The sequence below is a fragment of the Lagopus muta genome, chromosome 1 (assembly GCF_023343835.1).
Source record: "Lagopus muta isolate bLagMut1 chromosome 1, bLagMut1 primary, whole genome shotgun sequence".
NCBI classification, from domain to species: Eukaryota; Metazoa; Chordata; class Aves; order Galliformes; family Phasianidae; genus Lagopus; species Lagopus muta.
The window spans coordinates 121,846,638-121,874,121 of NC_064433.1; the positions used below are offsets into that span (position 1 = coordinate 121,846,638).

Sequence of the window (27,484 nt, forward strand, 5' to 3'; positions counted from 1 at the left end):
TAGTATCACAGAATGGCTTGGGTTGGAAGAGACCTCAGAGATCATCTGGCTCCAACCCCCACGGCACAATCAGTTTCCAGCCACTGCATCAGGCACTAAATCAAGTTAAAGATAATGAAGATAATTTCCTCAGCATTGCAAATAGGGTATTCAGAAGCTGTGTTACAAATAAGCTCTCTGAGTGGTGAAATCCATAGCCCTACCACAGATCCTCAATTTTAAATCTGCACAAATAACTGTGTATGTTTCAGGCAACAACTTTCAAATGTTTCTCCCCAGGTACTCACTCAGCTGGAAACATTAATCTCAAAACTCTTCTATTTTTATTTTTAGCATCTTCTCTAGGTGGTTTGGGGAGTTTTTTTATTGCTATTGTTTGGTTGTTGCTTTTTTTTTTTTCCATTTTATTTGGGGATTTTTTTTATTGGGAGCTTCAGAAATACTGCCATCATTTTATAAATTAATCTTTAAAATTGTTTCCTCAAAGAGCCTCATTTTAGAGTTCTTGCTGCTGCTCAGTTTCATCTTAATAACATCCTGAGTTTAATCTCCAGTTAGGCCTTGTTCCTCAGGTGATGTTTCAAGTTGTGTCACTAGATTAGAGACTCAGAGGTAGAAAAATGTGGGCACCGAGACTTTCTGTTATTTGCTGTTACTCTGACAGCAGAGAAATTTGGATTGCTTCCTTTTCCTCCATGGATTCTTGAAATATTTATAAATTCTTCCTGTATTCTTACATGCATTAAGAGCTAGACTACGTATAAAAGGCAACATTTTTCTATTTCCCCTTTGGAACCAGACTAACTCCATTTAGGCTCATGCACAGCTCATTTCCAGAGAAGATACAAAAAGACAGGAGAAGTCTCTCTGGAGAAGGAAACCCTACCAAAACTGCCCAGATTCTCAAAGATACCCTTATGTCTCTCACCATGTCCAAACATCTGCTATTAAATGACAATTTTAGACACCACTCTATGGATCTGGGTTGGGTCACTTTGTGGTGACTTGAGTTTAGTCTGGTGGTGCATGACTAAATAATATTTCTGCATCTCCAAATCCCCACAGTATTGGCATAAAAGAAGCAAGGATAAAATTACAAATGAGGCAGGGATCCTAGTCACGGATCAGGAAAGACTCTATAGACAACACTTCTGAAAAACACTAAGTCAGCAATGTCAGACTGTACTCTGTGCAACAGGAATCACTTCTGTTCCCTTTAGTAATTTTTCTGACTGTTACAGAGCATTCACCCATGGACTGGAACATGTATACACAAATTAAAAAGGTACTGCCCCGGCTCCCTGCAGCTCAAAGTTCACGACAACCAAGAGATAAAGACTGGCTCCTTCCCAGTAGTATCAAAAGAAACAATAAAGAAGTCCACACAACTGGTAACATTAAAAAAATAGATGAAATATAATTATAGTATTTTTGAAAGCTTAATATCACACAAAGTTTGGTTTCCTGCAATAAAGATGTAGTGAATTATGCCTATTATTTAAATAAATTGGCAGAATTTTTTCCATCTGTAGGCTCCCCCTCTACTCTGCTCTTGTGAGGCCCCATCTGCAGTACTGTGTCCAGGTCTGGAGCCCCCAGTACAAGAAAGACAGGGAACTGTTGGAGAGGGTCCAGAGGAGAGCCAAAAAGATGATCGGGGGACTGGAGCACCTCCCCTATGAAGACAGGCTGAGGGAGCTGGGTTTGTTCAGCCTGGAGAAAAATAGGCTGTGGGGTGACCTCATTGCAGCCCTTCAGTACCTAAAAGGAACCTACAAACAGGAAGGGAATCAACTCTTTGAAAGTGCTGATAAAACCATTTCCCCTTGTCCTACTGTTAAGTTGAGGGAAGAAAGATTTAGGTTGGATGTCAGGGGGAAGTTCTTTACAGAGAGAGCGGTGAGGTGCTGGAACAGGCTGCCCAGAGAGGCTGTGGATGCCCCGACCCTGGAGGTGTTCAAGGCCACAGTGGATGGGGCCCTGGGCAGCCTGGTCTAGCATTGAATGGGGAGGATGGTAGCCCTGAATGTGGCAGGGAAGTTGGAGATTCATGATCCTTGAGGTCCTTTCCAACCCTGGTCATTCTGTGATAACATTGCAAATCTGGCTTCCCAGAGTCCTCATACCCTATATAAATAGCAATATCTGTAAGATTCAGCACAGTTTTGGATATAAACAGAACAGGCATAATTCAGAGAGAGAAAAAGCAACAGAATGAACTTTCAACTCCTTTATCAGCTTCCTGGGGATTGGTGGTTTTTGTCCTTGAGAAATTACATGTGTAAAGTTGTTTTGAGAACTCCAGTGCAGACTTCCATTTCTCAGAACAGGTATAGATTCATTCTGAGGGCAGAACATAGCAAGGCCATGGGGTGTTTTAGACAAGAATACTTGCTGAATACCTGACCACCCTACGTTGCCTGCTGCTGACAAGCATTTGAAGACAACCAGTGTCTTCACAGAGACAAGTCTCCCTTTGCGTAGGAAAGGTAATCAGTAACCTTGTTACTAGTTATTAGATTTACAAAAGAAATAGTTTATCGCATTTATTTTGATTGAAAGACGCTGATATGTGAAATGCAGTTATGGCATAATATTATTTAACATTAAAAATTATTAGACTTACCTAACGAAACTTTCTGCTGATGTGAATAAGCAAACCAAATTTGTTGCTGGTAGAGGAAAAGACTTGGGAATGTTTGGGCATTACGAAAAGGAACTGTACCTGATTTTTTTGTTCTCCATGAACACCAATACTGCATTTTTTTTTTTTATATGTTGCTCTCAGCTAGCAATGAAAGCCATTTTCAGGTTACCAGTGATGTCAAAGGTTTTGTTAAGAGTGAGGCATTTTCCTATTTGTATCAGTACATGCCTCCAGGCAGGCGCCTTCCTGCTTTACCAAAGATGCTAACGTTTATGCTCAGCAAAGTAGAATGTATACTAACCCAAGTAGACCAGATGATACTCCAGCCCACAGGTATCACACTTCAGGGCCAGTGAGTTTTGAGAAGGGCAAGAAGATCCTCCCCAGTTTCCTACAAGAAGGGAAAATTTGCAGAGAAGAGCTCACAAACTAATGCTTCCAGGGGAAAAAAAAGAAACAACCCAAATTAAAAAAAAATCAAACATAGGTTCAGATAACAATCATCTAATTTGAGAACAGAGATCCCAAGAATATGTCTACATATATATATATAGTATATATTGCTTATATATATATATATATATATATACACACACACACACATTTTGTTTATATATTGTATATATATATAAGCAAAACAAATTGATTCATCTTTGTTGATAATGTTGATACTGGAAAAAAAGAAAATATTTTCTTGGTTGATTTCTACACTGCTCAACTGAGTAAAAGTTCCAACATGAGACAGGTAGGGAACACAGAAAGATTTGTAATGCTCAGTTCTGAGTCATCTTTCATTTTATGTCAAGCTAAATTATCTAGGTGAATAATTAGCATGATGAAACTGATAATAGGACTTACAGCCATTCTTATCAGTATCTAAATGAGGACTACCAAAAAGAAGAGGACAGACTCTTTAGCAGTATCTGTTGTGATAGGACATGCAGAGTTTTAAACTAAAAGGAGAGATTTAGATTGCACGTAAGTAAAAAGATTTTTACAATAAAGTTAGTGAATCACTGGAATATGTTGTCCAGAGAGGAGGTGGCTGCCCCATCCCTGCAGATATTCAAAGTCAGCCTGGATGGGGCACTGAGCACCAGATCATTGCAGGGGTGTTGGACAAGATGACCTTTAAAGTTTCTTCCAACTCAAACAATTCTCTGATTCCATAATTAAATCATGAGGTGTTTTTTTGCCTGCAGGACAATGTGCTCTAAGGAGTAGAGGTAATGTTATTTGAATACATAATAAGTACATCATAGTAATATAACTTCTGAATCAGAAGTGGACTAGTGAAGTTACAAATATCTGACATTATTCATCTGTTTTCTTCTTTGCTTCAGTCTGCTGAAAAGATCTTCTCAGCATGTGGGGAAGGCTTTCACATTCTTTCTGGAAAACCAGCACATCTCTGTGACTTGCTGAAGTGCTCTACACTAACGCCCATGTCATGGGAACAAAAAGATGAAATGGAGGCCTGTATGCAGTAAAAGGGCTATGACTTCATCAGAATGCACGGGGATAGCTCACATAATTAGAGCCTATTAGATAACTGGAAGAAAACTCTTGTTTGCACACCCTAATATCTGCAAAAGAGACAATGTAGTCCAGCACAAACAATCCAGATTTCTGGAGAGCATTAGTGATCATCAAAAGATCAAGTGTAGACATCCTGACTAAACTCAAATATAAACAGCAACAGATGACTCAGGACAAACACAGAGTCATTATTCAAACCAAAGCCCATCCAGAGGTGAATCTGAGGGACATAAAAGGCAACAGGAAAGACTTCTACAGGTATACAGGCAGGAATATGAAAACTAGGGAAAATATGGGCCCAATGCTGAATGAAGAAGGAAGCCTTTGAAGAACACTGAAAAGACTGAGTTATTCAGTGCCTTTCTTACCTCAGTCTTTCCTGGTAAGACTGGTCTTTAGGAATTCCTGGCCCCCAAGAAAAGAGGGAAGGTCAGAAGCCAAAAAAGACCTACCCTTAGTAGATGACAATCAGGTTAGGATGCATTTGAATAAAACAGGACATGAGCCCAAAGAACTTGATGGGATACACCTAGTGAAGGGAGCTGCTTGTGGTAAGGCCTCTTAATTATCCTGGAAAAGTGGAGCAGGCTGCCTTGACACGTTGGTGTCACTATGCAAATGATGTGGCTGTGATGGCTTTAGACACTCAAATGAACAAAGTCCTGAGCAACTGGGTCTGACCCGAAAGCTGGTCCTACAGTGGGACAGAGACTTCCTGAAGCCCCTTTCCAATCAGATTACTGTGAGGCAGTAGCATCTCATGGTCACTTTCTCTCCATAGTCACTGGCATCACTTGGATAAGGAGAGGCAGGCAGTCACATGGCTTTAATGCTCTGCTTACCTACTTAGGTGTGGAATTTCCACCTATAGGCATCTTATTTCAGTTATAATATCTGATATTTTCTGTAATTTATTCAGCCTCTGTTCCACGAGCCTCTGTTCTCTGCCCTTCCTATGTGATTCGTGCACTGCTAGTAGAGTCCTGAAAATTTCCCTTCCACCTACTTCCTAAGCTGTCCACAGTCTTTTTTAATCTTTAACCCACTTTACCTTATTCCAGTTCAAGTCCATACCCTCAAAAAAAAAAAAAAAAAAGCAGCCATGTTTAAGCTCTAAAAAGTGGTTTGTGTATTTCACAAGTGTCAAAACAGCTCACTAATTTCTATATGAGCAGCTGATTGTGCTATTGGAAACAAATTCTTCAGACACTTTGCTAGGGCTTCAGGCATTCACATTTGTCAGAACAAAGAAGAAGAGAATCCCAGTTCGGGAGCCAATCTGTAAACTTGGCACACAAACGGTAGTAAGGAAATGAGCTTTAAAAACCATATGCCTCAAAACTAAATACTGCAAGCATGGATTGTAAGACTTATAAGACTTTAAAAGCTAGAAACTACACAGCGTTTCATAAAAAGGACACATGCAACATCATGCTCCAAAAATAGTTTTGCTCACCTAGAAATAAGATGATTTGTAAGCAATCAATAAACAGATAGTATTAAAATATTTCTATAAATGAAAAGGATTAATTTTATCACTTCAAAAATGTATAATTATACCCTTTGTTTTAAATTTTAAATATATTATGTACATATGTTTAACATAGAGTACTTAACAACAGTGCTTGTACAAAACTGGATTTTTTAGTAGGAACATAATTCTGAAAGAAAATTACAGAAAAAGAAGAAATATTTCAGTAGCAACTAGTGGCAATGCAGAATACCTATGGGTAAAGTTTGGGTGCTGAGTTCCAGGAAAATGTGATAAGGCTGATCAATATATCTCCCATAAAGCTGAACCAGGCACCTCTTTCTATGGCTGACTAAAACCCTTCACCAAGGCGTTTTTTGTTTGGTTTGGTTTTGGTTCAGTTTTGTTGTGAGAATTCTTTTTATCACACTGCTGTGTTGCCTGACATGTACTTGGTGTAGGAATTCCAGCCTGCTGTGATTCTTGGTTTTGCTTTTGTCTTTGCTTATTTGTTCTCACATGCTGAGTGGAAGAATGCAGACTCACAGGAACTAATGAGATAATTTGTAAACCTATCAGCAAGAGACATCAGAATTAATCTAGTGGTGGTCTGGTAAAAGAGGGGAAGATAATTACAGGGGTTTTATCTTCGCTTCAGGATCCTCATTTCTACTTCTGGTCAGGCTTCTGTACGCACAAACAAACCTCAGAGCCTGACATTTTTGCTCTGCAGGAACACGTGATTGTCAGTTAATATGCATTCACAGAAAGGCTTGAAGTAACACTTGAGTCTGTCTATAGACAGACTTACCCCCGCCACCTCCAAATCTCACATGAAACTTCCACATTTGCTCTGCATAATCTCCTCCCTTATGCTCTTTGCCTGTAGTACTATGCAATGTGTAAACTCTGAAGCATGTGTGATATTCCATCTGCAGCACTCCTACTCTTTGCATGAATATCTGCTTCGGGTGTCCCTGGAGGAGACTTGTCAAGGATATAGCTGATCCAAAACCCATAGGGGCTTAACAATTCTTAGCAACAATGACATGTTTCTGAGAAAGCATTAAGTGGCAAAGTGGTACCCTATCACTAATGCTAATATACACACACACACACTTTTTTTTTTTTTTTTAAGAGGAACTGAGGAAAGCAACCCTTCGTCCAACTTTAAATCTCCTAGTTTTATTCTTCAGGGATAAGTAACAGGGATTCTCTACATCTGTTATTTGTTTTTCATAGGGAAGCAAGAAGTCTCATTGGCTTTATCATTGCTGCATTTTTCCTACTGACATTTTCAGTAGAAGCATCTGGGAAGAAGACTGTAAAAATGAGTGGAAGCAGAGGGACTATGAAAGACAAGAAAAATGGTTTTATAATAATCCAAGGACAGTTTCCCAACAGGAAGAAAATCATTGGAGGGAAACTACTATATGAAACTTAGGCGATTGGGATGTTGGATAGCTACTGTCTTATTTGTATTACAAGTTTGCAGAAAATTAATGAGTTATTACGGTTAAGAGCAACCTACATCATTATCCTGTTAATTGGCACACCTTACTGACATCTGCAGGGTTCCACAGTGGATATTTGATGATTCATCAGTGGTGTGCCCTCAACAAAGGGCCTTCAGGATGGTAAGAGTTTTTTGCCTTGCACTGTTTGCCGGGCCCAGAGATGAGTGAACTTTGTTTCATCTTTTCTCAGGTCCTTTGTGTCTCGTGGTACAGCCATCATCTTTTCTAAGAGGAAAAAAAAAAAAAAAAAAAAAAACAGAAAAATGATATTTAGGAATCCTTACAGATACTGTACAATTAGCTGGTATAGTGACAGCTGTTAGAAGAGAGTTTAGGCCACTAGTTCTTTGCCATGTTGTCATTTCCTCAATTCCTTGAAGACTGACAAAATAATAGAGATGAGAAAGAAAAATATTAATCATTAGGATTTAAAGAGAATCTTCACAAATGGTTTATACGATAGAGAGGAGAAAGCTTGGAAGGGAATAGGGCAGGAGAAGACTGTGGCATCATACATATAAATATTACATAAATCCATTGACAGTAAGACAAAACAAGGCTTAAATTGAAGTATGAAAGAATCTAAGCAGACACGAGGAAAAATAAAGCACAGCCAATTAAACACTGAGGTGTACTGTTCAACAAACAGGATCTACATCATCTGAGAGTTTCAATAACAAGTTAGAAAGTGGTAAAGAATGATACATCTATGGTTGATCCTGTCTTGCTAGGCACTGATGGAGTAGATGGTATCTTAAGGCATCTCCTGACATTTCATACTTCATAATATGTACCTTCAGCTAAGTACTGAAAGTATCTGAGCTCTTTTTAACAGAATGGACTCCTCTCGAACATTTGTGAGCTGATGAAAAATACGTTATGAACTCTTTCTCCAAGAAAACTTATTAATGTTTCATTATTGCATACAGTTATTCTGCTTTATTTTAACATTTTGCTTTTCAAGGGTCAGGTTCCTATTAAGTGAGGACTCATTTCCTAGTTAGTAGTAAAGCTTTTAGAAAACTTTGTGTGTAAAGTTTTGACAGTAAAGAGAGCAACCTAATGGAGGAACCTGTGTGAACATTTATATCTGAGATGTCACTGATAAGAAAGATTTAGAGACCTTGGAAGTTGTATTTTTTGCCCCAAAAGATTTCAGCAAGGTCAGTGGGAATATAAGTTACTACCATATCGTCCAGATGATTAAATGCCACTGTGTTTTGAGGATGAGGAATAGTTGTTTTAGATAAAGATGCTGTTTTATCTATTCTTTTCATTATCTTTCTCCTTAGCTCATAAAGCAGTAGGATAACAATTTCATGTGTATGATAGTGATAACTGTCCAGCAGGAACAAGCCTGATACCAGCAATTCATTTCCCAAAAGACATCCATTACTTAATCACAGCAAGTTTAACACTGGGATTCAGCCGAGTCACGTACGTTCACCATGTTATGCTTTCCTAATTGGAGTCTTTCGTAGATATTGTTTACATCAAATGTACATAAAATTCTGTTAATGAGTTTCTGGTTCTTCCTCATGTATGATACTTATATTAACACTTTAAATGTGGGCAAATATTGCACAATGATATCTGTAGATTCTCATTCAATGAATTGTTCATGATCCTTTCATGTAAATTTGAAAGTGCACTCTATGGCAGTTTGTAAGCAGAAAAAAAGTTAAGATAGGACTACTACTCTTCTCTGATCATAAATTTGTGAACAGAAAGTTATATCAACATATTTACATTTATACTGAAACCCATTTGTGGGATTAATGAATCTTTGAACCAAGGAAAAGATATCACAGGTGATTTGGATTATTACACCTTACAGATTAATATAAAGTCTGATAGTCATAGTAATTAATTCAAAAGCAACTCAGAGATAAAGCATACACTGTGGCAAAGCCCACTTCCAGATGATTCATAAATGGAAGAGAGCAAAGTGATCAACCATTGTCCTGTGAAAAAAGTTTGCCAAACTCTCATATCGTACTTCTTTTCAGCTCCATCATTCCCTTCCATCTGTTCCCCTTTTTTCACAGCAAGGACTTCCATTACCTCCAGTGCATGGACCTGCAAGGAGGTACTGTCGGCTGTAGCTTAAACGCAGCTCATCTATGATAGATGAGAAAGAGTAAAGCTAAAAAGAAGCCTAAAGCTTGTGGTTATGTTAACTTCTACAAGAACAGAGTATGGATGAATGGTTGTGTGAAGGTCAGCAATTTCCGCAAAAGGAAAAGACAAAAAAAAATGAAAGGCAGCATACCAGTATTGAGAAATCAGTCATACAGAGTGATCAAAGGGAATGAGAGGAAATGGAGCATGAGACATATTTGTGACTCACTGCAATATAACAAATAGAATGTATTACAGTTTAAAAACTCTAATTTGAATCAAATATAGAAATTGACAATCACACAGTAAGAGAAGCATAAAAGGTATCAAAAAATCACATATGTACAGCAGTTTATGTAAAACTTAACTAAAAAAATGTAGAAAAGAATACTACAGTAAAATATCTGTTTGATTTTCATGTGACAGTCACATTAAAACATTCTAAAGTCAAAAAAAGATCACATTGCTAAAGACTGAATCCTTCAAAGATGTATTCATGTGAACAATCCCACTTTAATACACAGAAGCACTTATATGAGTAAAACTCCTTCTCAGCAAACGTTTTAGAAGAACTTTGTCTAACCTCCCATTTTTTCTTACATCTGTTCATTTACCTCCATCAGCATTAGCAGCAGTACTAATATTGGTTGCTGTGCTGTAGTATCATTTACTCACAATTTTCATGTACTTCTATGTGTAGCAGAAGAGTTATTGAGCTCAGGTAGTCCCTGCAGTGAATGTCCAGATCTTCCAGAAAGGTCTGGTTGTGGATGCCCCATCCCTGGGGGAGTTAAGGCCAGGTTGGATGGGGCCCTGGGCAGCCTGGTCTGGTACTAAATGTGGAGGTTGGTGGCCCTGCTTGTGGCAGGCGGGTTGGAGCTTCATGATCCTTGAGACACCTTTCAACCTGGGCCATTCTATGACTCCATGAGTCTGTGCCATGTTGGCATAAGCTGCTTTCCAGGGACAACTAGAAGGCCAGCTGTCTCCTCAGTTCCATCATTCTTCCCACAAAAATTGCATACCCAAACTGATTGCTAGCAGACATCATACAGTCACCATTTTTTTTGCCATTGAAATAGAGGTTCAAAGTGATGCCTGTTGAGCAGACAGCCAGGTGAGCTTTCTGACTGCCTCTCACCACTCATACCATGAAGCAGAGTTACACAAAGAAAACACTGCTGCCAACATCCAATACAAAATACACCTGCAATTTGGGGCATCGTCACATCCACTCTTATAGGCAACACTACCCAACTCCTTTTCACCTTTTCCCAGGAGATTCTCTTAGCATTTTTGCCCCAGTTTTTCCCCTTGTTGAGGATTCTTACCCCACTAGCCTTGACAGAGAGTGGAAAAAAAAGTGATAAAGCAAAAATGCTTACAGTGTCTGATGGAAATTGATGGTGCTTCCTCTCACTTCTGCCATTAGTCTGTAGGGGTAAAAAAATCAATGATACTTTTCCACTTGGCAGAAGCATCTCACATGTGATATATGGAAATTTTTGGCTCAGTGTATGTGATCTGAACACTCAACTCTTCATTCCTTTCCCCTTTTCTCTACTGCATTACATCTAATTTTTCCTTAACTGAGCAACATTGTACAGCTGCAGTCATTACAACTGTTCTCAGTCTGTATTTACCTTCGGAGGTCAACATAATTATTCTGACATACATCCCCCATTTCAGAACTGCAAGCAGCTTTCATGTCTTCTCTATGTTTTTCCAGTTAGTCCAGAAAGAGGTATTAACTCACCCTACAAATCTTGCCATGGGGCTGGGCTGTTCTGCCATTCATACAAAGAAAATTGTCTTTCTTCTCTGCAGAGCACAATGAATTTTCCATCTTCTCACCTAACAGTTATATTTCTTAAAGAATAAAAGGAAATAAAAAATTAGCAAGGATTCAGTAACAGTAGGTCAGCTATAAATACTTGTAAATGGGAAACATACAGTGAACATCTTTGGAATTATGACAATTCAGCATTCTGATTTTAGGAAAGTTACAATTAAGCTCCATTTCAATACAACCAACTCTATATTACAAACTCAACAAAAACATATGGTGGAGCAGAAGTCCTGCTCAGTGCACTCAGTGCCTTTTACATAGTTATTTAGATACAGCATTGTCATGTTTCTGGCCTGGTTCAACCTGGTTCCTTGACTAAATGGCACAGGGGGACCCACGGACTCACGCCCTGTGATGGGTCTAAAAACAAAACAGCGGCAACGAGCTAAGGGAGAAAATTAATTTACTAAATATTATAGCACAATGTGAGAGAATGCAATATAATACAATACAACTGGAATTGTAGCTAATAAATCAAGTGAACAAGAGAGAGATTGTCCAAAACCAAAGGCCTTACTCTAATTTTGAAGGTGAGACAACTAGGGAGCATGCACTGCAGAAAAAGAGGTCTCATGACTCCCAGTTTTCTCTTTCCCGCTAAACAGAAAATGGAACAGTGCAGTCTTCTGGGAGATATAGTTCATTCTTCTGTGAAATGTACCTGGAACTATCTACAATCCATGGAACTGGAGCCTTAACTCTTTAACTCACTGTACATTACGTGATGTTATGATATGGAATATCAATAACAGACATCTTGAAACCACAACAAGTACAACAGGAGACAATATCAGGCCAATATTATCTATCTTCATTAATGACCTGAATGTTTGGACCAAGTGCACTTTCATGAAGTTTGTAGATGGCACAACATTGCTGCTGATGCACTAGTTGGCTGTGCTGCCATTCAAAGGGAGCTGGATTGGCTGCAGTATTAGGCTGAAAAGAATCCCATGATATTCAACAAGTGTCTGTCAAGGAAAGACTCCCAAGTACATAATGAGAACAACAGGATGGGAAGTAGCACTACAGAAAGGAATCTGTGAGTTCTGAAGGACAAAAAGCTGACCACAAGGTAGCACTGTGCCTTCACAGCAGAGAAGGTCAATGACCTCCAGAGAGGCAAGGCACCAACAGCACGTAGCAGAGGAATTCCTTCTCCTGTACTCAGTTCTGGTGTGATACATCTGGAGCTCTGGGCTTACTGCTATGAGACAGGGAGCTACTGCAGTAGGTGCAAGTGAAGGGGCACAGAAATAACAAAGGAAGTGGATAACCTGACATGAAGAGAAGCTGAAAGAACTGAGATTGTTCAGCTTGGAAAAGAAGAGGCTTAGCGGGATCCTGTTGATGATACAAATTCTTGTTAGGAAGGAAGGAAGAGGAGGGAGCTAGATAATGCCCAGTAACAGGATAAGAAGTCATAAACACAAAGTGAACACCTGTGGAAGTCTATATAAACAGGAAAAACAAAATAACAACAGTTTTACTCCAGGAGCAGTCGAACACTGGAACAAATTGCCCAGGGAGGTGATGGAATTTTTGGAGATGCTCAAGTCCAATTGGACACATCTGTGAGCAATACCCTACCTGGGCAAATAGTGGACTAGAAAATCTCCAAAGGTGCCTTTCCAGAATCAGCAATTAAGTGATTCCAATTGAAATTCTCTGAAATCACTCTTTCTGTACCTTTGGATGCTCCCAGATCAAATCATTAGGAATCACACAATTTCTTTCCCCAATAAGATATAATAATCTAACACCTAGAGAGCTGTATTTTTCAAGACTGTCATGTTGTAAGCAATTACACATCTTCATTTTTTATGTGAAGCTATATTCATTCAATCTGGAATTTACTTTAAGTAGTCTAGACCACACTTCAGAACTTAATCACATGAGTGGTTGCACCCTCACTCTAAAGGTAATGCTGCTTTTCCTGAACACTATCTGATTTGGCCCTGTGAGCTCACAAGCTACACCTGCTCACTAACTGAAGATACAGCAGCAAAAATTATTTCCCAAGTTGTTTACTTGCATCAGTGCAAGACATTTCCAAACCAAACTCTCCAGGTGGGCTGAGAGGGTATGGTGGAAAAACTTATTTACAAAATATAATAGCGGAATGTGAGATAATAGAATATGATGGGATTTGAAGCTAATAGCACAAATAAAATAGGAGAGAGTTTACAAAACTGCATTCCTTACTCTAATGCTATAGTGAGACAGCCAGGAGCACAGAGAGCAAAGAGAGGCAGTCATGAGACTCTGTCAGTTTTATCTTTTTGTTTGAATGGAAATGGAACAGTGAAGTGTCCTGAGAGTTGTAGTTCACTCTTGTCTTCTGAGACCAGGAAACCAGAAATATTGACAAGCCACAGAACTGCAGTACTAACCCTTTAACTCCCAGTACACTGCATGATGTGATGTGGAATACTGACCAAAAATCATAAAACCAGGACAAGAGAGTATCTCTTGGACCCAAGCTGCTTCCTGTGAAGGAGTGCTGTGTAGCCATAGAGCCTCATCACCAGGGTGAGTACGATTTATCTTTCTATATTACTGGTCTACTTGTGAATACTTTGGCTGGTATCTCCAAGAATCCGTCAGAAGCAATTTTGCTTCTTTGTGAGCAGGGCACCTACGTTAACTTTACGTTGTGCATTCAAACTTGGCCTGCAGTGCTAGTCTGCAGCCATATGCAAAGCCCTACAAAATCATTAGGGAAAACTTGTGCCAAGACATCTGAAGGCACTTCTCTGGATAACACAGGTGGGCAAAACACTGTGCCTGTTATTTCTGCCTTTGATCTCTCACTCTGATTCCCTGAGAAGGAAAGTAAAGTGCAGAAGCTGAAAGGGGATGCAAGAGGGACCGTGGCTGTGCTCAACATGCCCGCAGAGCCACATGTCTTGAACTCTGACAACTACCTGCAAGTCTTTGACTTCAGTGACTCTGAATAGAGTGCTCACTCTTAACTACTGGTACACTAAAAAGCATTTCAGATAGTTACATTTAGTACAGTTGGAGCAAAGGTTTACTCTAGCTTGAATACATGGAAAACAGAAGTCCTCCTAGGGTAGACATAATGGCTGCAATAAAATAGATCACTGATTTATATTTCCTGCTGTTTTCCATCCCAAACATTTCACTGTAGGAGGATAATCAGCTAAGACTAGAGATGAGCCTTTAAGAAATTAGCTTAGGAGTCACTGTGCTGTGATCAAGTTACAAAACAACAAGAGGCTGTAATACTTGGATTCAAAGTGCATGAAATTGCTATTCAATGAGAAGAATGATCATTTAATATACCAACCTACTTGCCTTTCATCTGTCTTCACCACAAGACTTACAGAACTGTCATTAGAAAATGCTTGGGTATTTCTAACAGAACTTCAAAAATATGGGATTTCATTTGCCTTTATAATTTGAAAACTTTTAGCAGAAGCAGTGAATAATCTTATGTGTTTTTCCTAACTAGGTTTTATTGGTAACATTTTCCTGAAACCAAGGTTTAAGTTAAATGACTAAAAATTAATGTGTTTAAAGTTGAAGAAAATAAATAGAGAACACTTCTGAGTTTACCACTGAGTCTTCTGTCAGGATAATGTAAATGCACTACACTACAGTTTATGAGCAAGCCCTTTTATGAGGTGAATACTGGGAGGAGGACTATACCTCTCATACAAAAGTATTACATCAAATTCCAATATCTTCATTTTTCAGGGCAAGGGAGATTAAGAACTGACATTTCAAGACCAAGTCAGAGAACCTACTGATTAAACACTAATACAAACTGTCCCTTCTCTGCTATTATCAAGGAGGAGGGACAGCTATGTTAAAAGGAGAGCATAATTCTGTTGATTGATTTGTTGAGTCCTTATCTGTTTCTCAAGGTTCTGACATTAGAGTTCAGTATTTCATTGCTAACTGTACTTTCAGTTTGTCCTGATGTGAGAACAGAAAATACTAGATACAACAATTTAGCTATCCTTAGCTTTGTACATGTGGAATTTTAGTATACTCTTCATATCCTTAAAGATTTCTGTGTTCATATGCATCTCCCATTCACAGATCTACTCAAAGAAACCTTGAAGAGCATCTGTTTAATCACTGATATTCTGATTAAACTAAACAGCTCAATATATATTCTTTTCTTATAGGAGATATAATCCACCAATAATAGGATATAATTCACCTCTGACAGAAGAGTAGCTTCTGGCTGATGAACTGATACACCTAGTTGCCTCATTGGTACTAGTACTGATCTGTAATTAGTATCATTGGCATTCTAGTAACATTAGTCTACAAAGTAATTCTGCAAATATTAAACTTGGAGAATTGGATGCCATGGGGCTCTCTGACTTCATATCCATGATATATACATTTTAAACATTTCTGAAGTGCCTTCTTTCATGAGCATTTGTCTGTTTAGTCTCAAAGGTGAGAAATCCAGGTTTATTGTCAAATAGGTTCTAATGCAGTGCACAGCTGTTCCTTGCCCTGCATTTTGGGCAGGATCTTGCACTCTTTGGGGACGTGGAGCAAATTAATTTGTGTATAACTAAGCAGATAAAAGAATATGGCCAGCTCAAGATGTTTTAAACACTTTAGCAAAACGACCTGTAGAGTATTATTCCAATGCAGAAAACTCTTTCATTTGATTTCATTCAAATCACTGCATTTATGTTCTACCAAAAAGAGACTTCTTTTCCCCAGTCTCACTTACAACCAGGAAACACAGCAATGTTAAGAAATATTTGAAATAGTATTCCTGAAGGCAATGTTTATGAACCTCATTTTTATTGCAAAATCTACAGATAGATTAGTTCGCAGGGAGCAGGGATATATTTCAGTTTCCCCTTTAGCCTTATAGAGTTTGCATCCAGGTCACCTACGTTCCCAGAGAGCATGCTAAGCACAGGGCTTTGAGAATGGGAAGAAAGGGATGTAAAAATATATACACACACTCAAGTCACACCTCTCTACTTCTGTTCATTTTTTTTCCTCATGTAGCAAATGAAGAACCCATCTGGAGATCAAGGGGAAAACAAACAAACAAAAAATCCACATAAATAGAAGACATTCCTGGAGCCTGTATGGACTGTAAGCCTGTGTAGCTACTTCTACTATAAATAATAACTGAATAAGTTGTTGATATGATTTTCAGACAAGAGCAACTTTTAACTCTCTTTCAGGCAAAGTCCCTGACCATGAGGCTTTCAGCTTTGCTCCTGTTGATGTTTCCTGGTGAGCATGAGACAACTCTATGCTGAGCAGTTCATCAGCAGGATCTGCCTGGGAGGAAGACCCTTTCCCAGTTCTGGGCTTATTTGTAGCTGAATTTTATATCTTCTCTCCAAAGTCTCAAGACAATACTGAATCCTCTGTTCCTGTATTGTCCTATACTGGTCAAGTGCTCTCATCACCTTATCCAACAGCGTGGCCTTAGAAGTGCACAGAACTGTGCTGCAGTTCAAGACATACAGAACTGCTGAACGTGACAGGCAGCTCCAGAAACACCCAGACTCATCTGTACCAGCAGCAGGAAACAAGGAGCATTCAGGAGCACCTCAATTTTCATCAGGTACCTTTACGTGGGAAACTGAGTCAAGTTCCTAGCTCTCATGTGGACACATACGTTCAGGAAAATAATTAACTAGAAATGGAATCTCACTCTTCCTCTTAAATGCTGCAGTCTTCTGTATAAGATTTTTAGATGACTTCATGAGAACCAAAGAAAGTCTGTAAAGATATGATTTAATTAAAATTTGTCATTTTCACTTGATATTGAAGAGCACTTTCTCCATTAAGAAATTTGAGGCATGAAGGGAAGACAATTCACTATGATCTCCACTAGATCTTTTTTATCTCAATCCATCAAAATATTTCAAATCCCTTTTTACATCCTTGATATTCACCCAATAGCTAATATTAAAATCCACATGATCTTCATTCTTATTTTCATCTTTACCAATCAAAAGTACCTAAGATAACCCATGCTCCTGAGCAGATCCCAAGCAGCAGCCCAAATATGAAGTGACGTAGAATAGAAAAAAATATATATGCAATAACTATTTCTCCTGCAATCACAGAATCAGTGAGGTTGGAAAAGACCTGCAAGATCATCACCAGTAATTCTCACTAAACCATGTCCCTCAACATAACATCTAAACATTCCTTGAATGCCTCCAGCATTGGTAACTCCACCACCTACCTGGGCAGCCCATTCCAGTCCCTGACCATCTTTCAGAGAAGCAGTATTTCCTAACATCCAACGCGAATCTCCCCTGCTGCAACTTGAGGCCATTTCCTCTGGTTGTGTCACTGGTTACATGGGATAAGAGGCCAAGACCAGCTCTCTGCAACTTCCCTTCAGGTAGTTAGAGAAAGCTACAAGGTCTCCCCTGAGCCTCTTCTTCAGCAGATTGAACAATCGCAGCTCCCTCAGCCAAGTTGATAACAGTCTACACTACTCTGTTAAAGGGAGGAGCTGCATAATATTGTAGCAGATTAAAATTACTCAAGTACCCTGATAGACAAGAAAGTAAATATTAAAACTGAAGTCCAGTTGGATCAAAGTAACCAAACATATGATTTTCAATAATACAAATTCCATTATTAGGGAGTCACAAACTTCATGGAAATCAGAAACTAGGAAGATTCACCTCTTAAACAGATTTTAATAAAGGTGTTTTATCATAGAGTTCTGCACTGAGATCTCAGGTTTCCTATAAAGCTGTAAATAAATCTGCCCCCCCAGCAAGTCTGCTACCTTGAACACATACCATATCACAGTGCATTTGGGAAGGGTGACAACTGCTAACTCTTCCTGTACACTTGGGTGTGCATTTGCCCTAGAGGTCTCCCTTTAAGCAGTAAGCAAACACTGTCATTGCTTCAGCTGTGTGACAATACGAGATCAGTGTCTGAAGCAGCCTGTCTGACAGTGAATCTCTGCTTTGAGGAAGAAGGTTAGATATTACGTGGACTTCTTTACTATTCATATCTGTCACTTTTATCTCAATCTGCGAGTAATTGTCTTATTTTGTAGGCTGCTTTCCCTGCTGCAAAGTTCAAGTCTTTTGCTTCTGCCTTGCTACATTCCACTGGAGCCACAGATAAGGTGCAAGATAGGCACCTTATCAGATGTTCCCCAGACAACAGAGGAGATGCAGCCAGCATAGCTGCTCCTTCCACATGGCATTTCTTATCCCCCTTACATTTCAAAAACACAGGAACAACTTCAGCTGTCAGTGAAGTGCTTTCTGAAAAGGCATACTGTTTTGGAAAGAGTAAAGCCATACTGCCACATTATGGAGTACAGGAGGTGAACCAAAGATAGGCATACCCTACAATTCAAACCAAGATGTACAGACATACAAAATAGAGATACAGAGAGATTTTTTAAGGTGGCTTTCTTAAAGTGACTTCCAGCTTGAGGCAGGGCAAAAATAAGAGGTACATGAATACATAATAAGAAGTTCAAGTTAAAAAAGAAAAAGAACAGGGCTCAGATAAGGTCAATTTCCAATAGCTCAATAGCTTTTGGAATATTCCATATTCCATGGAATATTCTATAGTGATGATGAAAGACAGATGGGATTTGTGACTGTGATAAATCTTTAATACTTAGAGATGAACAAGGACTATATGAAAATCTTTCAAAATGGAAAGACTCTTTGGTACGCCCTTACCTTTGTCAGCTGCTTACTTCTTAACTGTATACTGATGATCTTAAAGACAATTGCCATAGTCTATTTCAGGCTATAGGTAAATACATAGAGAATACTCAGTTCTGCAGTGCTGCCTGTCTGGTGTTTTTTTTTTGGCAAAAAAAGGCCCGTGGCTGAATGGTGCCTTTAGAAAGACCTAGCATTTCCCAAGCAAGCCTTGAAAGGAATGTGTTCTATCCTCTTCTTTTCCCTACATTTGAAGTTCTTTCTTAGCCCAGATTTTTGAGTCAACAGAAGGGGAAAGCAAGCTCATCAAATATGCCTGTAGTACATGCGGGTACAGCTCTGAGTTCTGAAAAGTTGCATCTTTCTTCTGCTAAAGGTGGATTTGGTATGCAGGTTTGCCCAGAGAATATCAGCTTCTGTATTTTCCTTCCATTCTATTCCATTTAGTCACTGGAACAGGCTGCCCAGGGAGGTGGTGGAGTCTCCTTCTCTGGAGATGTTCAAGACCTGCCTGGATGCCTACCTGTGTGACCTGGTGTAGGGAACCTGCTTTGGCAGGGGGGTTGGACTCGATGATCTCTGGAGGTCCCTTCCAACCCCTACAATTCTGTGATTCTGATTCTGTGATTTGCAGTCAAACAGAATGCCATGACCATTGCCACAAACACCTCAAATGAGCTATAAAAAAAAAAAAAAAAAAAAATCAGAAAGATCTGAACTTTGACACCAATGATGACAGCCTTACCATTACAGCCTGAGTTTGTAGCCCCATTATCTGGAAACAGTTATGAAGTGAGAACATACATGCACACACTGTTCCAGAAATCAGATTTTCTGCACCATGAAGTGACCACTTTCAATGGTCATCGTTTTCTAATAACTTGCAACTTTCCATGCTGCAACAAAACATCCTTCAAACCAGTAGAGATCTGTATTGTTTCCTTTATTTTTTGAAAGTTATGGTTTTTTATGAGATAAAGAGAGGCCAAGGGAAGAAACTGGACATACAGCTTATTTTCTGCTGAGCCATACCTGTAACATACTCTGTGGGATCCTGCTTTCTGCAGCATGTCATTTTTAATTGCCATATCATAAAAAAGTTTTTAAAGCATTGAACATTAAGGGATTTAAATCTCTTTAATGCTCCTGGATGGCAACCTCTCAAGGTTCATACTGAGGCCAGCTCCATATAATAAATAGAATGTGGGCAAAAAAGTAATAGCATGAATTAATGACAAGTATTGTAGAGAATATTTGAAACACTTGAAGTAAGATCTCCAGAGATTTGCATTTCCAAATAAGCCAAAGCAGTAAGGGAACGAGGGAGGGAGATTTCTGTTCTTTCTGAGGTAAAGTCATTTATTACTCTTCAAGCAAAAAGTTTTATATAATTTAATACAGGCAGATACAGATGTGTGAAATCAAACCTGTACAAGGAAGGACCCACAATAGCAATCAGATGTGCATAGACTGAGGTAAAGCAATATGAAAACCATGGCATCACTGCGCTCAACAGAAGGTTAATCTTGAAGATACAAAAGTGCTGTCAGCAGAGGTATGCGCAATGTTTCAAAAACAGAGGTACACAATGCAATATGAGCCACTTCAGAGAATGTAATAGCTGTCTTATCCTGAATAACTGCAATTCACAGAAATCTATGATTATCTGAGAAACACACATGGCAACACCTACACTGGCAGGGGTGAATGGGATCATTTTAGCTAACTCGAAGATTTCCAATCAAATTATCTCCAAAGAATGAAGAGAAATCAAGTTTATGTAATTGAGCTTGCACAGTATTCTGGTATTTGAAAGCAATGAAAGTTATTTAGACCCTTTGTATCATTAGTGAGTGCTTTCAGATAAGGAAGAGCTGTCTCAAAGCACCATTAACAAGCTCAGCAACACTTCTGAAATGAGCTGCAGCTGGACATCAGCGCACCAGGTCATACAGGAAGAAATTCCTTTTCATAGCACATTTTGACTTCTCACAGAATCAGTCAGATAGCCTCTCATCTGTCTTTTCCAAAGTTATTTTTAGTATCCAAGACAAAGACTTGTTATAAAAGCCTATTAGAATCCTAGCAGTTGATAATTGTGGGGTTATTCTATTTTATTAAGGTTTATTTAATAGCTTTTCACTAGGTCTCAGTGTCTGAACTAAATGATCTTCATTAGTTTGCAAATATTATGTCTTGTACTTAAGTGCATGTATTTGTAAGTATCTCAGTAGATCTCTAGGGTACATGAGCACCAAGAATTTTCCATAATGAATGATAGTGCTTGGAATACCAAACTCATTCTTGCTTACATAAAGCATTTTTTCTCGTTCTATTTGAAATATTCTAAAAAAAAAAAAAATTTCCCACTTGTTATAGGGGTAAAAAAGCATGTCACTTGTAATCACTATGCTATTTCGCAATAACACCTATGTCATCTCTGAAGAGCTTTGGGAAGCTTCAGATTCAAGAAAATCCATTTTATTTCATATTACATACATACCAACTGTAACTGCGAAGTTGTACTGAATGTCCCATAGCCAAAGAAAAATGGGAATTTGACATATTTTTCCTTTTCCTACATTCTTCCTCAATTTTGAAAGGTGTTTTCCATAGAGTAACCAAGACTTCTGTGTTTAAGCAAGTCTATCTGTTAAAAATTAGTTAATTCAGCAGGTTCATCTTCTCAGGCTAAGTTTATATTCAGCAGCTTTCCAGGAGTAGTGCCTAAGTGATCGTGACAGCCAAGTTCAAGGCTGGGCAAGCTGTAGTCAAGGTCTCTATCTACTGCAGTTTAACAGTCACATCAAGGTTGAATCAGTACTTCATACAATGAATCAATATATTAAAGCTAGACTCAATCTACAGCAAGTCTCAAAAATACAAATGCAGACTTGTGCTCTGACCTGTACAACATCTGCATGAATGACATTGGGTAAGGGGGTTAGATACAAGTCCTACAAAACTCAAAAAATACAAGACAAAAGTCACAAACCACAGCAAATGAAGGGGATTTTACAGGCTTAGCCTTCTGGCTGTTTGTTGTAGTATGTTTACTCAGCAATCTGAGCATGTATTCAGTTCACAGATGAAAAATATTTTCATAATGAATAGGCATAAAAGAATTCTGAGAACCTTGATCTTGCAAAAGTAAACTCAAGAGACTGGAAACACTTAAAAAGCATAGCTGGGAAAGTTTTAAAAATTCCATAAACAACAAGAAAGTTCTTGACTACCTGGTCAGATTGAATCAGGGCGGCAATAAATCTCATCAACTCAGTATGAAGAGGAGGTAGTACTGTCTGGACACCAAAGGAAGGAAAGGGCTACATGAAAAAGTTTGCACTTTAATAAATGCATGGGGAAAAAAAAAAAAAAAAAAAAAAGGAGGAGGAGGAAATGACCAAGTCTGAGAATAAGGCATAGAGAGGAGTGAATACAGCTAAGATTCATCCAAGCCATAAACTTGTGAATGAATCAGTGACTCTGGGAAGATTAAGTTAGCTATGCCACCAAACATACAGATAGAGATAGCAAGCAGTGCAGAAAACAGAATCAAATGAAACTAAAAATTCGAGTTCTAAAATGTCCCCACATAATCATGGCCAAGCCTTCTTTGAGCAAACCTCAAATCATGCTTTCTTTCTCATTAACCTAGTAAGAGATCAAAGCTCATAGTCCACAATAATGTCTGAAGCCAAAATGGATTACCAAGGTAAAAATCAAGAATCTGTAAACAAGGGTAGGAATATCAGATGAAAAGCAGGAATGTAGTTATAAGACAGGCAGTGCCCAGGGATTTGAGATACAGGGCACAGACTTCACCTACAGATCTAGTAAATTGACGCTACAGATACTACTGTAACCAAAAAGCATGGGCAGCCTCCTCACTCCTCAGCCTCTGACTACTATCAAATCTTGGTAGAGGAGATCCTAGTAAAAAAGAAATTAGCTTCAAGCCAATTACAAATGAGAATCCTCTCATTCAGCTGTGTTTGCCATTCTGTACACTGATATTCTCTTCCAAATAATAATAATTAAAAATAAGTATGATTTTTAGCCTTATTTTCTTTTCTACTATCAGCTTCTAATAGGAGAAGGGAAATTCTGATCTTTCTGTTTACATTAAATTTGTCTGCAAGGCCCATAATATGACTTAATTGCATATTGGGCACAGATTTCTATTGCTCTGGCCCCATACCATCAGTTTGAGTAGAGTGTTAAAAGCAGCACATTTCAGATCAAAAGCCAAGTGCCTTCACCATGCAACCCTACTGTGAGTCTTCTACAGAACTCCATGAATTCCTGTATGACTGTAATGCACCCTGAGCCTTCTGAGTTCATACGATGGCACTGTTTAGGCCTCTCGCTGCTGCTGAAATCTTCAGCTCCAATTCTATCTGATCCACACTGAATCTTCTTCATTAATTTGTCAGTCTATCACCAAGAAAAAGCCCAGTCCCTCTGCAAACAGATGCAATAAGGGAACCCCAGGTTACAAAGGCAATTTACATCCAGGTGATGTTTTTCACTTTTACTTAGGGCCAGCCTGACTTCCTTGCTGGCATCCCAGATGTCCCACTGCCATGGCCCATCACCTCTTCTGGAAAACACAAGTGCAACAATGCTTCTTCCTTGACAGGGGGACAGGTAACAGGAGGAGGCCCCTGGCCTGCCCCCATTATCAGTCACATAAGACCCCTTCACAGGAGTCAGGGTCGCTTTCCTGTTGGCTCTGTGGTGGTCAGAAATAGATCTAAACAGCTGTCTACAGTTAGAAATGGCTCAAGTGCTCAGGATGATTTCTTTCAAATTGCTCTCCCAAAAAAGCACTTATAGACAGTAAGCCTCGGTAACAGAAGAGGTCTGTCTTTTCAATAGAATTTCTGTGTCCTAGCTAAATGCCATAGCAGTAGTCTTCAGAGCAGGAAATCTGCCATAATGATTGTCTCTAAGCCATGAATACGATCGTGTAGAATAATGCACTCTGATCTTTAACTTGACACAAAACTATTTACTTGTTGAAGTAGATAGGTAGGAAAGTAGCATTTCAAAAGACACAGAGCCATTCATTCACCTTTAGATGTGCACGTGTGCAAGCTAGAGTGTGTGAGCCACAAAGGAGTCTTAAATGGAACCTGCCTTCCAGGAAGAGATGTCAGTTTGACTCAGTAAGTCATGCTGAGACTCAGAAAAACAGAGCATGCACAGCTCAACGCTGAACTCCTTTCCTGACATTAAAGGTTACAAGCAAACATAACTTTCCTACACTAGGCTAGAACTGCCGTGGATCTCTGCTCTACGCATTATTCTCAAATGTTGATACACTACTGCAATGCTTTAAGTTTCCTTCACAAAAACTCCATGTTCAGGACTTCTGCAATGCCTCAGTTCAGCATGCACTAACTTGTTTCAGGACAGCAACTGTTGAGTAAGGAGCCCAGGACATACATAATAATGCATGTTTGTAGCTAATGAACTTTGCAGAGCTTCCCCAAAAAGCAGATGGGGCTACCTGTTAAGAAAATGCTCTGAAGATACAGTCACAATCCTGTCTGGAAGATCATTAGGCATAAGCAGTCAACAGTTAACCTACGCAGGACGTTCCTGCACTGCATATCCCACCTGGCCTTCAGTCTGTGTTGTTCTGCCCAAATCCTTGGCCACAGGATGAACTCAGCTGCCTCACTGTACCAGAGGAGCCTGCTGGCAGCTCCATTCAGTACCAGTGATTACGCCACTCGTGTTATCTTGCCTTTGTCTAGAAGTACAGCAAAGAGCTGGCACGTTGGGAAATTATCAACATGGGAGTACCCTTCAAATAAAGGGGTCTGCACAGTGTTTGGCATGGGTCAGATGCTTCTTTGGTGCTGCATAACTTGGGGTTCTCAGCATCTAAAGGGACATGAGTTATTCATTATTATGTCCTTATAGCATTAGATCTAATAAACAGCAGTTCAAAGAATATCTTACAGACTCTGAGTGCCTTTCATACTGGGATCCTAATGGACCAATAGACCCCCAGCACCAAACATATACACCAAGAGTACTGGACAGAGCAGTTAAATTATCTTCCTCAAAATACATTAGATACCTACACCCCAGGCCTACAAGAGCTACACTCTAACTACAAGCTATGAGAACAGTACTGCATGGGAGGACTTGCGTGCCTCCTTAAAATAGAATTTCCATTCTCTAGAATCAGCCATCTAAAAGTTAGACATCATCTTAAGTCAACATTTAGATTCTCTATATATTCAGCAAGGAGAAAGGAGTGATTAAGGATAGCAATCCATCCCTTTTTAAGACAGATATCTTGGATGGCAAAGATTAAGCTTCCTCTGTAGATGCACTTAGAACGTCCATAGCAGCCAAACCTGATCTTCAGCCAGCTTAACTTCACACCTAAGTGTTACAGGTTTGATGTCAAGTGAGGCGATTAGTACTTGCAGTTGATACTGACAAGGAAGTCAGAACAGGTTGGAATCAAAGTATTTGAAGTGCACTAAGGACAAGATAAGTACAACTGTCTATATTTTTATATAGTAAGATGAGAATTTTGAGAAATGCAAACATCCATCTGGTACTGATGATCCATTTATTTTGCTGTGCCCTCAGTTTGCTCCACATGGTTTTTCAGAATTTTCTTCATCTTGTAATGAATGACCCATCTGCTGGCACCAGACTAGAGAAATGCATTGCTCTGTCTTTGGCCTTTAAAATCTGCTTCTTTAAATGTCCACTTGTGCTCTCCTTATGCTTGCAGCAGTTGTCGTGGTCTCAAGAACTACTTAGGAATAGGAGGCAGGTAATTGATCTATCTCCCAAGAACAGCCTTAATTTCATCAGCACAATCAGGACACTAGGGTGTTCTGCAAGAAGCCAGTTGAATGGCAAATAGCTGGTACAAATCCATTGCAGACAGGATTGAAGCTAAAGTAGACAAGAATAAAAGACTAACACTTCTGAGAATACAGGGGGACTGTATTCGCTGCACCTACTGTGTTATGTTAGCTTAGGTCTTAAGTCAATATTCCAGCTTACTTTTTTTTCAGATGAGCACCAAGTCCACAAGTGTACACTCCTGTTGCAAGTGTGGAGTGCTGCTGCACACCTGAGGAAGAGCAGGCAGGGAGGCACCAGGGAGGGAAGGAAGCACTTGCCTTATGGACATAGAGTCCTTGATCCTGAACTGAGACAAAAGTATCTGCAACTATCTCTATATTTACATAGATACACACAGAGATACATACATTGAAACGAATACTTGACAGGACTGGGAACCAAAAAAATCCATTTTTTGACTAGCAACTATTTCTATAATGTTACAGGGATGTTTTAAATTCTTTCCTGCTATAATAGAGTGACTGAGTTACTGGCCCACCATTTTCTACCACCTGAGCTTCTCCAAATACACTGCTATGCACACACAAGCATAACAGAGATTATGCCAACCTCTTATTTAAATAAACTTAAATATAAGAACTCAAAAAGAATCTACAATTCCACATTCCTCTAATCATAAGTATTTATAGACTCCTTCTGTAGCTTACTTTTAGAACAAAAATTCTTAGTCATATTTTAGCGACATTCATTCTTACTTCTTGCCCTCAGTTCTTCCATCTTGCATTCAAGAAACCAAATAATAGAGAAGTACAATCAAGTGACTCATTCTTTGCTTAGATTCCTCTGCTTTGAAGTTGTTCTACTGCAGGATTCCTCTTTATTCCACAATGCTACAGTTTGCCAGGCTTCTATGTTTGCCTCAAATAATTCTCAACTACAGTGAACACGTGCTGGAAAATCTTACTTACATATACCACAACAATCAAACTACAGCTTCAGAAATACATGTAAGCACACTGCTTCCATGGCCTAGTCACTTCTCAGCCAGGATGCTGGGTTTTAACCAACCTGAACTTGGGTCACTGCATCACTGCAACCCTAACAGGCTGGAAAAGGACTGAGTTCAGAATGTCTGCTGGGAACCTAAACTGCTGTATGTTCAACCCTCACAAGTCCCATCTACACAATATATAAACACATATCTAGTGAGATGCTTAACATCTTACCCTTGAGAACATATTGCCCTACACACGTTGGTACTTGGGGGTAACAACGGACTTCAGAAAAAGCTAAGGAGGATAAATTGACAACAGAGGTATGGTACCTCATAATCAGTGAACAAACAGACGTTATAATTATGAAATAAATTCAGCTAATCAGTTATTACACTAAAAGAGAATAAATAAGAGCACTTACCCCTGTTCAGGGCTCCCTACAAAACTCCAAAGGATGGATGTCCAGAAAAAGAGACCCTTCCCTACTGGTAGTCAGCTCTTAAATGGGTCTAGGAGAGGTGGAGCCAGGCTCCACCCCTTCCAGCAGCACAGGTGAATTGCCTTCACCTGTACTCGTAGTGCTGGCTCGTTGCTTGTCTCAGGTGATCAATCAGAGATTCAGGCCGTGATCCAGCAGTTTCCATACAAATACTAATTTTTTTGCACTTCTGCTCCCCTTACAGTTTCTGCAAGTAAGAAAAGGATTTGATCTTTATACCAAGATATAAAATAAAATAAAATAAAATAAAATAAAATGAGGATGAGATTCCCTGTGGGCAAGAAAGCAATGGACCAAACAGATTTTTATTAAGCATCTTTT

The 27,484-nt window shown here is 39.1% G+C and overlaps 1 long non-coding RNA gene across 1 annotated transcript; it reads right to left on the reverse strand.

The window, feature by feature from the left end:
- Positions 1–6,822: 6,822 nt before the first annotated feature.
- LOC125688088 (uncharacterized) lies at positions 6,823–27,141 on the reverse strand. The gene is made up of 4 exons (XR_007374595.1): positions 27,086–27,141; positions 11,052–11,164; positions 10,681–10,728; positions 6,823–7,399 (listed from the first exon to the last, which is right to left on the reverse strand). It is a non-coding gene; the product is annotated as an uncharacterized LOC125688088 (long non-coding RNA).
- Between the last annotated feature and the right edge of the window lie 343 nt (positions 27,142–27,484).